This window comes from Crocodylus porosus, unplaced genomic scaffold (genome assembly GCF_001723895.1).
Source record: "Crocodylus porosus isolate Cpor-Errol unplaced genomic scaffold, CroPor_comp1, whole genome shotgun sequence".
Classification (NCBI taxonomy): Eukaryota; Metazoa; Chordata; order Crocodylia; family Crocodylidae; genus Crocodylus; species Crocodylus porosus.
Genome location: NW_017728907.1, coordinates 3,201,625 through 3,214,723, shown reverse-complemented (window position 1 = coordinate 3,214,723; position 13,099 = coordinate 3,201,625). Strand labels below are relative to the sequence as shown.

At 44.5% G+C, this 13,099-nt stretch overlaps 1 protein-coding gene across 2 annotated transcripts in view; it reads left to right on the top strand.

The window, feature by feature from the left end:
• Positions 1–13,099, top strand: part of HENMT1 (HEN1 methyltransferase homolog 1) — a 34,749-nt gene that overhangs the window by 8,071 nt on the left and 13,579 nt on the right. The gene's annotated exons all lie outside the window — the stretch shown is intronic.

The following is a 13,099-nucleotide window of genomic DNA, read 5'->3' as shown; positions in this document are numbered from 1 at the left end:
GATTCTAATATGGAAAATATATGAATTTGTTATAACTTTCCTTGTGTAGGATCTAATTATTGGGGGATCACTTTAAATGTGCCCCCTCCCCCACCCAAATGCTACAGTGTGGAAAGCAGTGTAGCTTGGGAGGTGTGCGTTGGGTATTGGGGCAAGGGGTCAAGCAGCCTGGCCCCCTTGCCCTCTGCAGCCTTCTCACCATTTGCCTCCCTTGCTATTTGCCTTCCCATGCCTGCACCCCCTGTTACCTGTCTTCTTTTCCTGCCCACCCCTGTGGTAGATGCAGCAGCACTGGTGGCAGGTCAGGGTGGAGCTACCGCCACTGTATTGGCTGTTACCCAGCCAGGCTGGGGCTGGAGGAAGGATGTGCTCTGTGCCCCAACCTGGAGCACAGCCAGAGCTTGCCAGAACCAGAGGGTAAATGAGGAGGGGTTGCAGGGGCTGTAGGGAAAGGGTGGGGGGAGGGTGTGACAGTAGGAAGGGGTAGATGGGCTAGAAGGGACAAAGTTAGCCTCATACTCAAACCCTTGCCATGTAATCAGATCCAAGATGAGGGTGGGGGAGGAGGACTTGTCTTGGGTACCATATTTACTCAAACCTATATTTGGAGTTGATTTGAATCTTTGGTGTCCTGGATGACAATGCAAACTCTAACGTGAAAGAAAATAAGCTAGAACTAAAGAGTCCTGTTGTTTCTGCATGATAGAAATAAAAGGAACTTTAGGTAGCCGACTGAATCTGGAATGATTCTAAATAACTGTTAGCTGGCACAGTGGGTGATGATCAAAAGAGACTTTCTGATCACTGCAAATTTTGAAAGGGAGACCAAGCATTCATTGTTCTTCAAAGAAACCATTAAGGTTGAAAACTGCTGACAATACTCTACACCTCTTAGACTGACAGTCTTCAAAGACTCCAGTCCCTAACCTGTAATTTCTTTTTCCTAATTTTTTTCCCCCTTTATTTTTAGTAGGGAAAAGCAAAAGAAAACATCTTTCTGAATTTTTAAATATTGGGTATAGGTGACCTAAAAATAACTAGTTCTGGAAAAGGCCCTCTGTACAAAAAAAATCTCTCTCCTTTTTCCCCCTTTCTGGTCGTGGTGGTGGTGGTGGGGGGTTACTATTTTGGTCAAATTATTTTGGATAGCTATAAAATATTTATCTGTGCATGTTCGTTTGCTTGTTTGTATTTTTCCTCCTTTCTACTCTCAAGTGTTATACTGAATCTGATACTAAGTGATAATTCTACCAGCTTACAGTCAATCAAAGCAAGAAATATAACACCTCTTAACTTGAAATGCCAAGTGGTTTACAAACATCAATAAACTCTCATGGTGTCTCTTTGGCGTGTAGCTAGTATACTTATTTCGTAGATGGTCAGCTGAGACGGTGACTGTCCTAGCCAATACCATGAATGAATGGCTTAACAGTACTTCTTGTAATAGTAGCAACAGACTCACTACCCAGAAGCTCCAAGTTTCAAGTTTCCTCTTGTAATCTCAGGATAATGTTCCCTGACCAAATTAGAGCAAAATCATACCCTTTCTGAATTATTGGGAGCTTGCTTTTTTGTAATTTTAAATAGCTTACTCAGACACTGCATAGTACAGGTATAGTTGTGGAAAGGCATAGTCCCAACTGAATCAATGGGAACCAGAGTGACTAATTGCCCTTTGTTCCTTTTGAAAGCTTCTCATTGCCTTTAATTACATTATCACATGCTCTCTCCTAAACTACAGTATAAACCTGTTTGATGTTCAAGCAGGCAGATCTTAATACTGTGTATTAAATGGTCTGGGTCTTGCGTACTTAAGGAATTATTCCATAAGAGCAGTATTCTGCGAATACCATCTGTGGAGGAAGGTCTCCCAGAGGCAGTACTAGAAAGGGAAAAAAATGATGTGGACTCCCAAGATGGTGGAAGTTTGACCTCTGGCAGAAAGCAGAAATCATCATCTCTACCTGCAGTGGTTTGCCTGAAGAACAGATATGGAGCCATAGCAACAGAGGAGCATGTTCCATTGGTAGAGGAAGATGGGTCAGCAGGCTCCAAGGTTGGAAGGATTGAGACCACTACCGTTAAGAAGCAACAGGAGGTGGTGGCGATGGCTAGAGACTCCCTTCTGCAGGGGATGGAGGCCTTCTCCTGAAGCAACAAATCAGGCCAGCAGGTCTACTACTTGCCCAGAGCCTGGATCCAAGATGTCACAGAGGAATTACTGAGACTCTTTCAGCCCCCTGACTATTATCCTGTGGTGCCCCCAGGGTCATCAGTGATGTTGCCAGGGGTGACCCTGAGCCAATCAAAAGAGACTGCCAGGCTGTGTGTGCAAGGGTGAAGGACACGGGTTCAGGGGTTCTCATCAATCCTTCCAGATGAGGGGAAGGCCCAGGTAGGAACAGATGCATTCTGTGGATCAATGAATGGCTGTGCAGATCATGTCCCCGTCAGGGTTCTGGCTTCTTTGACCATGGGATGTTGTTTGAAGAAGGAGGATTGCTAGGAAGAGATGGAATGCACCTGACGAAGAGAGGGAAGAGCATCTTCATTCTGGGCGACTGGTGCCACCTTAGTTGGGGTGGGGCCACCCCCAATCCCACTGACTTTGGGAAGGAAGTGCTTCTGCTCCCTGGCTGGCGCTCTCAGCAGGGGCACCAGCACTCCTGCCTGCCCACTGCCTGTTCTGTAAATGGAGAGTGTGGCCTGTCAGGGGGTGCACTGGCGCTCTCAGGTGCACATGTATCCCTGTGCATCACCACTGATACTCATAGACAGGCTTGCAAACCTAGTAAGGATAGTCTTAAACTAAATTTGCTGGGGATGAAGCAAAGCCATGGGGAAGTGGGTGATCTGGACAAAGCACAAACAGGAGGGGGGGCAACAGGGAAGGCGTTCTCATTCTTCCACAAAGTAGGGCAGTTGTCTAGTTAACTTGGGTGTCTGTATGCAAATGCGTGGAGCCTGAGAAACAAGCAGGAAGATAACTCATGACTGGAGCACTGTTATGGGCGTGTATAAACTGTTCAGGAAGGAGTTGCACTTGACATAAAAGAGCTGTACAGTTGCTCAGAGCTCCGGTGTAAAACTGGGGATAGACCTGTTCAAAGTGTCTTGGTTCAGGTCAGAGGGGAGAGCAACAAAGGTGATGTTGTAGTGGGGGTCTCCGGTAGATCACCAAACTAAGAGGATGAGGTTGAGGTTTTTCAAACAGCTAGCAGAAGTTTCTAAATCGGAGGCCCTGGTTCTCATGGGGGGACTTGCTCTCCCAGTAGATGTCAAGGTGATTTAAGCACAGCAGTGCACAGGCAATCCAGGAGCTCTTTGGAGAGTGGTGGGGAGAACTTCCTGGTGCTAGTGTTGGAGTGGCTAACTAGGGGCCGTGCTCTCTGATGAGCTGCTTGCAACAGGGGAAGAATTGGTGGGGAACGTAGTAGTGGATGGCAACTTGGGTAGTAGCAACTACAAGATGACTGAGCTCAAGATCCTGAGGGAAGGAAGGAGAGCAGCACAGTAAGGACCCTGGACTTGAGAAAAGGCACTTTGACTTGCTCAGGCAAACTAATATGCAGGATCCCCTAGGAAGCTGGTCTGAAGGGGAAAGGAGTTCAGGAGAGCTGGTTGTATTCTAAAAGTTGTATGCTAAGTGCATACAAGAATGATCTATCCTGATGCACAGGAAGATTATCAAGCATGGCAGAAAACCAGGTTGGCTTATCAGGGAGCTCTTCAGTGAGTTAAACCAAAAAAGGAAGCTTACAGAAAGTCAAAACTTGAACAGATAGCTAGGGGGGAATATAATAATATTGCTCGGGCATGCGGGGATGAAATTAGGAAGGCTGAAGCACAACTAGAATTTCAGTTAGCAAGGGACATGAAGAGAAACAAGAAGGGTTTCTACAAGTATGTTAGGAACAAGAGGAGGATCAGGGAAAGTGTGTGTCCCTTACTGAATGTGGGGAGGCAACCTAGTGACAGTATGTAGAATTGGCTGAAGTACTCATTGCCTTTTTTAAACCTGTCTTCACAGACAAGGTCAGCTCCCAGACTGCTACATCTAGCAGCAGTTTGGGGAGGAGGTGAGAAGCCAACGGTGGTGAAAGAACAGGCTGGGGACTATTTAGAAAAGCTGGATGTGTACAAGTCCATTGGGCCAGATGGAATGTGCCCAAGGGTGTTGAGTGTTGAGGGAATTGGCTAATGTGATTGCAGAGGCATTGGCTGTCATCTCTGAAAACTCATGGCAAGGAGAGGTCCCGGATGATTGGAAATGAGCAAATATAGTGCCCATCTTGAAGGAGGATCTGGGAACTACATGCCAATCTGCCTCATCCCCTGGAAAAAATCTATGGATCAGGTTCTCAAGGAATCCATTTCTGAGCTAACAACACCCTTATCTGAGCAGACTTGGACAGCAGCTCCAAACTAAGTCCAATAATTACCTGAAGATGCTGAATTCTTCCAAAAGGTAAAAGACTCCCTTTGCTTGCAGCCTGTGGGCATGCACCAGACTTTGAAAGACCCTTTCTGGTGCAAACTGATGCAGCCAACATAGCCGTAGTGTCACAAAAGGAAAATGGGAAAGAATACCTCTTTAGTATCAGCTGCAGGTTACACCCCCACAAACGAGTGTATGGCATCACTAGAAAAAAATGCTTAGCCCTAAAATGGGCGGTGGGGAGTTTCCATTACTACCTTTTTGGGGAGGAAATTCACTGTGGTAATGGACCATGCATCTTTAAAAATGTTGGACAACCCCCAACTAAATTGGTGGTACTTAAGCCTGCAACCCTATAACTTTACTATACATGACTGACCAGGAAAGAAGCATGGCAATGCCACCTGCCTTTCCCAGACGAGTAAGGAAGAGAGCCAGTGGGAGCAACTAGACTGTACGTGTAAAGGGGAGGGGGCTGAGGGTCTCTACGTAATGGGGCTCCTATATCATCACTTGCAGAGAGAGGGAGCCAGGGATCAGCTGGCTAGCTCTAGCCACCTGGGGAAAACTGATAGGAGCAGAAAGCCCTTTAATAAAATTGCTGCTCACCCCAGGTGTGGCCAGTACAGAGCAGCCAGTGATTGACAGACCTGGGTTGTAAGTAGTAGATAAGGTGATACAGAGGAAAACATATATGCCCAGGGCCTGAGACAAGGGGAAAAACCTAGCCTTGTAGCCTGTAAGGAGTGGGGCTCTGGGGAAGAGAGGCCTGATGGGCTTAGGGAGAAGGACTCCAGATTTCAGGGAAGCCCCTGCAACAGTAGGCATTTGGGGGTCCCAAAATACTTAGGGCAGTCTTCCTGTCCAATTTATGACCTCTGTTAGCAAATAAAAGCCTAGGATTCCAGACTAGCTGAAGGGATTGACATGATGCCTCATTTGAGTGAGAGAGAGGCTTTATTTGACCCCAGCAGTCTTTCCTGCCCAGATCAAGGGGGCTGGACCTGCTGATCTCCTGAGGTCCTTTCCAGCCCTAAACTTCTGTGAATAACAGCAGAGCATAGCAGGCAAGACAACAGGGGGGAACCTGAGAGCCAGGGGTGGCAAGTAAAGCAGGTTCCAGGTAGCCACAAGGGGATGACTTTGCTGCTCCAGTGCCAGACCTCTACTTGCCCCTAAAATCCAGGGATTTAAACTTTTTTTTTTTGAAGAGTTTTAGTTCTAGAAAAACTGTCAAGTTGGTATTCTACAGTGAAAAGGAGAAAAAAGGTGCTTGCTTAAAAATGTACTGTATATTCTTGGAACTTGCTTAAAAAAAATCTCCTTCCAAACCAGAAACACTTTTTTGAATATTGGAGGAAAGTGCAGGTTTTATGAGCTTACATGTGAGAACAAATTTTTAGAAGCAGAAATGAGGAAAAGATGATTCAATTTTATATTGTGCAGAATTCTGAGGGGGGGAAAAAAGAGGGGGTGAATTGTTAGCCATTTGTGTTTCTTCATCTTTATAATACAACTGAAGCATAAAGGAATTACCAAATTGGAAGGAAGAAAAGAACACAATGCTCCTATGGGCACTGGCTTAAGGGAGCACTGGTGGCTGAAGATAAATAAGTCTTTACACGTATTTTAAGAGACTGGCTATATATTGAAGTGTTAAATTTTGTTATTTGATGAGCTAAATTCATTTAACAAATGAAGTTTAAAATAAATGCACTAGTTAATATGAAGAATTCCATTTGCAATTTTTTAAATATAGGAGAATCTGTAGATATTTGGAGGAATACCAGATTGGATTGTTTGTATTTTTCATTAACTGGCATGGGGTGTAAGGACCACATACTTTTCAAGCCCAAACCTCACCTTATCTGAAATCCTATCATGATAAGTACTACTTAAGCAAGTCATGGTGAGTACTGGATTTATGGGACTTAAACTGACTTGGAAAGAAATCTGCTGCTGAATCACCAGCTTCATATTTTGCAATTCTCTGCTTCCTGGAACCCTGCCAACCAAGCTTTCATGCAGCACTATCCTTTTTGTATACTAGAGTGGAGGGAATGAGGTTGGGTGTCAGCAGGGCAACTAAAATAAATCTGATGTCCAAAAACTAATAGCCATAAATTTACAATCCCTACCAACACCATAACAAGGGTAGTGCCAATGGCATGACAGCACTAAGAGTGCTCTCACAAGAAGGGCTGAATCAACTATAAGTAATATTACTCAGTAACACATGGGGGAGGGAGGGAGACCCTGCACATGATCTGACTGAGCATTAAAATTCCTGGATATGGCTCTCCCATATTGCTGACAACGATTTTAAAGACCTCAAAGGCTAATTTTATAATTGGCTCATAGCATTTCTTGGGGAACATGGCAGGCCAGGAAATGTAGTAATAACTTTCACAATAACTTTTGTTATTTTCTAGAAACTCTGGAAAAAGTCATAACAATATTATTATCTTATAGGAACAACAAGACCAATTCTTAGCACACCTCCTACCTATGTCCAGAATGAACACTTTCCCTCCCAACTCAGCACTCATCTGTGTCTGAGGTGTACTTTAAACTGCAGTTCGGATAACAGAAATAGCCTTTGTCACCACAGATTTGCATTTATCTACAATTAAACTTGATTTGTTTGGTAAGCTAACCCAACCCAGCTTTTTGCTAGACCAGCTTTGTAAACGGCCATAGTTCAGTGCCAACCTTGCGTGTACATAGCACAATGTAGTGTCATGCAGAGATACCCAGGCTAGCTCTAACTGTGCAGTATGGTAGTGTTAGTATAGTGCTTTAGCTGAGCTAATCTATCCTGCTTCAAGGGTGGAAATAATGATGATGCAGAGGCACAGTGTCTTGTACTAAGACTAGTCTTTTCACAGCTGGCTTGGGAATATTTACAGTGTTCTGTAAATGTACTTAAAGAGCCCATCACACAAATTGCTGTTATTAGGAAAGTCTTGGATTTCCTTAGCCTGTAGGAAACAAAGGTCAGGATATACTGTTATGGGTCACCCAGAGAAATAGGGATGTTTATAGGGACACTGAAGAGGAGATATAGAGTGACAAGCAAAGTCGGGTGAAGGTAAAAGACCTGTAGCAAGCTTACCAGAAGGTAAGGGCAGAAACAGAAAACAGAGGGATGCTCAAGAGGCTTACCCATGTGTGAAAGACTTGATTGCCATACTTGACACAGACTGCCCCTCTCCCTAGTACAATGACAGACATCTTGTCTCCAGTTGGCTGGCAGGGAAGCAGAAAGGGACAGAAATACAACCTTGCTACTTCAGGTGAAGGGAGAGAGAGGTGCACAGACAAATTAAGACCCCTGGATGGGCCAACAGCTTTCTGACGCACAGCAAGACCAGAGAAGACCCACAACTGTCAAGCTTGGACTGGCAATTTAAAAGGAAGGGAATTCTTATTAGATGCATTTTTACATGTTTTTTTTATTTATTTATTTATTTTAAATGCATGACATTTTCCTTTGTGGTCCTTTTTCTCCTGGAAAAATGCCCTTCCCCAATAAAAACTTTATGAAAAGTGGGGCTTTAATAGAAGCCCAGATTCTTGAGTCACAAGCAAGTAACTCTGATATGATACTTGGACAGAGGGAGGGAAAGGGCTAAGCAGTTTGTTTGGGGTCAGAAGGCTTGCCTCCCTCTTGATTTCAGTGGTAGTTAGGAATAGAGGATTGTGTTCATCTGCACCAATTATACCCCTGGGAGTTTCTTTTTGATCCATTCCATGAGACATCTAAGAATGATGATCTTGTCCTTCTATCAGAAAACTAAACCTAACCAGGCCTCTTAACTACAGACAGCAAACACAGTCTGGTAACAAAATGGCCAAGCAAGCCTTAACTCAGTCACCCACAAGACACTATATCACTCATAACAGTCACTTCCTGTTGTAAGTTTTAGAAACACTTACAGTACCATTCTTATAATCAGAACTCAGGATCCTCATTGCTATCCTTCCCGCTTCCTGGCCAGCAGTTTTCAATAGGAAACTTGTGGTTCCTAAGGCTATAAAGCAGTCCTGAGCTGAGCTATCCTCCACTTATAAGGATCTTTCCCTGAAAAATTCTCAGGAGTTTTACCTTCCCTTTTCCACTACACTAGAATAATTTTATCAGTTGCCTGTCCTGAGGTGTCTTGGAAAAGTATAACCTCTCCATCTTCTGGAAGACTGACCCAAATTAGGGAAGGAAAGAAACACACAAGATAATTTGTTTTGGGTCTTTTCCAGTGCAAAGAACCTGTTTCCTATGAGAACAGGAATTGGAGAGAACACATGCTCAAGAGATTGCCAAAGAACCAGGAGTGGAAGGAGAAAATGTCAGAGGAGAAGCAGTAGGTCAGAAAGGAGAAAAACGAAGCTGCATAGTAGAGGATAGAGAAGTATACAGAGCAAAATGAAACCCCTTAAGCAACAAACAAATATTGCAGACTATTTTGAAGCAAAATGTCCAACTCCCCACTCCCCCGCCCCAGCAATACCTTATAGACAATCTGATGTTCAAAAAGCCGAGTACATTCTCCCAGATAAGATGAACTACATTCCTACAGAAACATGGAATATAGTGGTTATAGCTAACTGCATTTTATTAATATAGTTCAGTAAGCACTTTCCTATGTAATATATATATATATATTTGTGTAAATCTCAAAACTAATTTGAGTTTTGATTACCCTCCAAGTATGGCATTCTTTTTCCTTGTGTTCACTGACCGGTTTGTTATTTTGCTTAATAAAAGTATTTCAGCTGAGATTCAAAGCAAATTTATTTGAAAACCAACAGGAGTTAAACCCATAACAGAGAAATCATAATTTAAAACAATATATCATTTCAATATTTAAGTTAGACTCTCAATCCTCTACACAAAAGCAGCTTACCTTACTACTATGGTTGATTGATAAAGTAATCCATTAAGCCTTCCCTTAGCTTTGCAGCTCGTGGAGGGCCTCTTGTGTTCCAAATCAGCTGATAATCTATCGATCCCTCTTTTTGCACCCTGATGGTAAGCTTTCATCCTTTGCTTCACAAATATTACACAATACAAGGTATGCAGGAATAACAATAGGATTACTTTCCTCTCTAAGATCTAACCTACTTTGGGAAGTATTGTCAGTGTCCTTTTAGACTACCAAAAAAACATTCAAAAATCATTCTGCCCTGGGCTATGGTTAAATCTTTCCTTGCTGTTGTCAGGCTATTCAGTGCATGTCTTAATGAATCATGCAAAGGTAAATCAGATCTTCCAGAATCACTATGGGCATTGCATCCTTACCAATCTGAATTTGCTGGTTGGGTAATAATATTGTTTCTTCCATCTTATGGAAAAATCATGTGTTCCTAAAGATAAGAACATAATACACCTTCCCTAGCAAGCTAATATTACTGCAGCAAAGTGTCTCTGGTGATCCTCCTGTATTTAGGTAAGAATGGAAAAAATATCCATATATGTACTGATCAACAAGGGTTGGGGGGATTTTGGTGGTGGCAAGATATGTATCCAAGCTCTTGTCCAACCACAGTTCACAAAACTCATTATTTTATATTTCTCTTGTATTTTCTGTGTATTGTTCAAAACAGGACATGCTTAGTAACTTTACAGATTAGGATAATTAACTGTTCCAATTGTGAATTTCTCAACCCCAAATTGACTGGCCACTGACTGAGAGTAGGCCTACCTAGGTAGCAACTTCCCATATGCAGTTGCCATCTACCTCTCTGCTGTGAATTCTTTTATTTTTAGTCAGAAAGTAGGGCAGTAACCTTAGACGCTAACTGGTTCAGAGAGGCATACACTTTCATAGGCTGCAGCCTACTTTGTGAGATGCTGTGAATGAAATGAAAGGGTTTGATATATAAAGGGAAAGAAATAGGAGAAGAGGACACTGCTAAGAGAAGTAAAACGTGGGTTGATTGGATCATTTGACATGAAGAAGGTAGTTATACCTTGAGGAACACTAGAATTAACAGCTAGTCCAAGCAATGGGATAGAATCCATAATCTCTTTTGAGAACACAGTTAACACATTGCAGTCTCTGGATGATTTCTTGTTCAGTAATTTTGGTTTTTAAAGGGTTAAAGGACAGCTACTCTCAAGTCAATGATGGAATGTCCAGGGAGGCTGAACTGTTCTGCCACAGGCTTTTGTGTGCTCCTGGAATGGATGTTGGATCCGTGTCCATTCATTTTTTTTACATAGGGATTGCCATGTCTGACCAATCCAGATAGCAGAGATGTGCTGTAAGCAGGTATGGCATTGGTGGAGGAGTAGGTAAATGAACCTAGATGTTATAATTTGTGTTGTTTGCTCCACTGATGATGTGATCTGTTTGTGTTGATGACAGCGTACAGCCAGCATGGGGGTCTGTATCAAGGCCCTGGTGGGTTAAGTGAGAATTGGAGTTAGGTAGCTTGTTGGAGGAGACCTATTGTTTGAGATTAGGGGCTGCCTGTAAACCAGGATAGCTTTGTTCTCCAAGGCTACCTTGAGATGCTCATCATTTTACAGGAGAGGTCAGAGGTCATTAATGTGGCATGCAGGGCAGGGGTGACCAAGATACTATCTGTGGGCTGGATCCGGCCCACAGAGCCATATCATCCAGTCCACAGGGCTTTCCACAGGTCCAGAAATTTGGTGGTGAGGTAGTGGTGGCAGCCTTAATTGCTACCATTCTTGGAGCTGTGGCAATTAATGCTGCTGCTGCTTGTCCTGCTGCCAAATTTCCAGACCAGTGGGGAATTCTGAGGACTAGGTGATACAGTTCTGCATGTTGGATTGGGTTCATGGACTTTGTACCACTCATAAGGCCCACAGAGCCTGAAGATTTGGGTTCCATATTGTACCAGTGTGACCATTGGAGTTTCACAGTGGTGTCCAAAACATTAATTTGTTGGGTGGAGTGTTCAAGAGTCATTTTGATGGAGAGGCGGAAGTGGTTAAATACCTCTCTGAACCAGAGAAATGCCACTCTGCCTTATCTTCTGCCTGACTTCAGGCCAACGTGGCTGACCACCTCTCTGATCGTAGTGTCTCAATAGCAGGGCCTGGAGCAAACTGCATTTCCTGATGGGTATCCCAGATCCGCCATGCAATCCAGTTCCTCCAGTCTGTTTTGTGGCCACAATCCTGCTCCAGTTGGTTCTTGGATTCTTGCAACAGCCTGTGATCTTGTTCCAGTGTTTGTTTCACCCACTTCCATCAATTTCTGTTGCCCTGCAGCACATTGCCACCTGCTGGTGTAGTAGCAGTCATTGTAGGTTCAGCAACTAAAGGAGGCTTAGGTTTGTAAAAGGGACAGAAAACCTCCATTGAACTGTATGGGGTCCATTTTGACAGCAGCAGGAAAAATTCACAGGCTGTTTGGGCAGATGCCTGATCCAGCTGTAACTAAATACAATGTGCATTTTGAAGTTGACTAGAAACACAAAGTGATACTGCTGTCAAAGGCACTTTGACCTTATATCTCATTGCTAACCGACTCCAAATGGCGCTGCGCTTTCAACTAAGTGGCAGCCCGTTTTGAGGAAAAGCATCTTGCCATCAAAGTAGAGAAGAGAGCACGGAGGAAGAAAAAGAAGAGAAATCCCAGCCTATGGCCTGCCTTCCCCCTGGGGAAAGCCCTGCAACTTTGATGGAAAGATCTGTGGCTCAAGGGCTGGACTTTTACGTCACCTCAAGACTCATCAATGAGCTGTGGAACAATCATAGAGAACCAGTGCTGGAAGGGATCTCCACAGGTCATCTAGTCCAACCCCTGCCTGAGGGACCATGACATCATTGGCCTGTAATACCTCTAGGTATCATACGGTCCCTACTGCTGTCCTGATTGCCCAATTATATTAAGACTGAATCCATGCACAGGGTTTTCCTGTCATTATAAAGGGAAGCAGCCACAGCTGTGACCCATTTTGAATTCAGTGTAAAAGAACCTATCCACTTTGCACTGTGTGGACATATGAGAATGGAGCCAGTAGTCACCGCAGAGATGCTGTCCCCGTGGCTGCAGGACCCCGAAGCCCAGCATTGCCTCCTGCAGCAGCCACCGTGACATGCAGGGGTGGTGGGTGGGATGGAGGGAGCCTGGAGAGGGGCATGGGGTATTCTGTGGTGGCAGTGGCCACCAGGCAGGACTGCCTGGAAGACCTTGGGCTGCCTAGGCTGGGGGCTGGCTTAGCTCTTTCTTCCCCCTTCCTGGCACAGGTGATGAAGCACCCTGCCTGGATTGCATGATACCTGGAGTGGGTCTTCACTGTGCCTGTGCACAGGTGCCATGCTGGGAGGTGGGGAACAGGTTGGGAGAGGACCCCATTCTGTTCATAGAGTCATAGATGTTAGGGTTGGAAGGGACCTCAGTAGGTCATTGAGTCTGACGCCCTGCCCTGGGCAGGAGAAAGCGCTGGGGTCGGACAGCCTCGGCTAGGTGCTTGTCTAGTCTCCTCTTGAAGACCCTGAGGGTAGGGGAGAGCACCACCTTCCTTGGAAGCCCCTTCCAGATTCTGGCAACCTACTTACTGTCAGGGGACAGCAGGGCAGGCCCTGTGAGGAGAGGCTACAGGACCTGAACCTGTTCAGCCTCCAAAAGAGAAGGCTGAGGGGGGATCTAGTGGCCTGTTATAAACTAGTCAGGGGGGATCAGC